Below are 2,463 nucleotides of genomic sequence, written 5' to 3' on the forward strand. Positions count from 1 at the left end.
TTAAAGAGTGTGCGACAATTTATGATTTTCAATTGCTCTAGTTTGAATATGTGACATAAAATTTGGATTAGAAAACTTTTGAAAATCATTCTTTCTTGTAAGTTTCAATTGTTTAGGACTAGTTTGGATAAGTGACATATAATTCAGCCTAAGAACTATCCTTGAATATTATTTGAAACTAAATCAGATTTGTGCTTAACCTCTTTTCTTAATTGGTTGACCAAGGATATGGTGATTAGTTAATTAGGGAGAAATTAGGTTGTTAAGGAATTGAAATTTAATTACATATAATTTGTCATGATTGATCTCTGCATGTCTCAAATAAATAAACACAAGGATTATTTTCCTTGAGAATGAACATCTCTGAAACCTTAACATTCTCACTATTGTTTTTACTCACAGTTTGCTATTTTATTTACCTCTATTTTCACGTTTAATTCCTTCATTCTTCTGATTTGATTTGTCTAATGAGAAGTAGTCAATTAATCATTATTGCTTAGTCCATTAATCCTTATAGAAATGATAACCCACTCACCGTTATATTACTTGATATGATTCGGTGCACTTGCCGAGTTGTGATTTTGAAAAATTCCACATCAATGAACTTCACATTAATAGGCAATTTGTGAAGTTAAGGTATGAGATTGTTCTGAGGTATCATCTGAAACCGAATTGGATTTGGATTTGGATGTTAGGTTCAAACGCCTAAGGTTGAAGATTTTGATTTATTCGCTGAGACGGTGATGGTAGATACCTGCAAGGGACTCCAATGCCTAAGTCAACAAATGTTTAAGTACGTTTTATGTATGATTGGGTTGGAAAAAATACCTAAGTATTATGGTATTTATAAAGTTGTATATGTAACCTGATTATTCCTTGGGAATAACTTCAAATGATCATGGGTGGTTAATCATTTACAGAGCAAGAAGTTACCCCCATGTTTAGTATGGTTATCATCTGGGTGGTGAAAATTAAAGTAGTGGGGGGGAGCATCTAACCTGCTCTCCAAGTTAGGTCAGCCATGGGTTATAAGAACCCATATCCAAGTCAGTCTGACCTATGTGGATAAGGCCACATGGATTGATTTCACAAGTATCAGACTGACTTCTGTGGCACAATTTCGAATGTAGCTTGACTACCAATGGGAATGTAGGCCCCACTATACTAAATAAGCCCAAATATGAAAAATACCCCTATTCGTGTTCTAATTCTCAGGTCAGCGCTTAGGTAAGTAGTTGCTTGGTTGCTACTCCTAGCAGGTTGGTGCACGAAATTGTGATCATCAACAATGGCGCCAAAGACTTGGAGCTCTCAAACGTGAATCACACTTTGTCACAACTTCACACAACTAATCAGCAAGTGCACTGTGTTGTCCAAGTAATAAACCTTACGTGAGTAAGGGTCGATCCCACAGAGATTGTCGGTATGAAGCAAGCTATGGTCATCTTGTAAATCTCAGTTAGGCGGATTCAAATGGTTATAATGGTTTTCGAATATAAAGATAAATAAAGCATAAAATAAAGATAGAGATACTTATGTAATTCATTGGTGGGAATTTCAGATAAGCACATGAAGATACTGTGTTCCTTCTGAATCTCTGCTTTCCTACTGCTTTCATCCAATCATTCTTACTCCTTTCCATGGCAAGCTGTATGTTCGGGTTTCACCGGCGTCAATGATCGGTTCTCGATCATGTCGGAATAGGATCCATTGATCCTTTTACGTCTGTCACTATGCCCAACACTCGTGAGTTTGAAGCTCGTCACAGTCATCCAATCTTAGATCCTACTTAGAATACCACAGACAAGGTTTAGTCTTTCCAGATCTTAAGAATGGCCGCCAATAATTCTATCTTATACCACGAAGACTCTAATCTTACGGAATGGGAGGCTCAGTTGTCAGGCGAGGCAACCATGCATCGTGGACCAGGAATCCAAGAGATACACACTCTAGCTCTCGCTTGTAGAACGGAAGTGGTTGTCAGACGCTCGTTCTAAGGTAGAACGGAAGTGGTTGTCAGGCACACATTCATAGGTGAGAATGATGATGAGTGTCACAGATGATCACATTCATCATGTTGAAGTGTAGTGAATATCTTAGAATAAGAATAAGCTTAATTGAATAGAAGAATAATAGTAATTGCATTAATACTCGAGGAACAACAGAGCTCCACACCTTAATCTATGGTGTGTAGAAACTCCACCGTTGAAAATACATAAGTGATGGTCTAGGTATGGCCGAATGGCCAGCCCCATGAAAGTCTAAAATTGCATACACTGATTAAAGATCCATCAAAAGACTTCGAATACAATAGTAAAAAGTTCTATTTATACTAAACTAGTTACTAGGGTTTACAAAAATAAGTCTAAGTGCAAAAATCCACTTCTAGGGTCCACTTTGGTGTGTGCTTGGGCTGAGCTTGAGCTTTACACGTGCAAAGGCTTTTCTTGGGGTTAAACACCA

The sequence above is a fragment of the Arachis duranensis genome, chromosome 7 (genome assembly GCF_000817695.3).
Source record: "Arachis duranensis cultivar V14167 chromosome 7, aradu.V14167.gnm2.J7QH, whole genome shotgun sequence".
Classification (NCBI taxonomy): Eukaryota; Viridiplantae; Streptophyta; class Magnoliopsida; order Fabales; family Fabaceae; genus Arachis; species Arachis duranensis.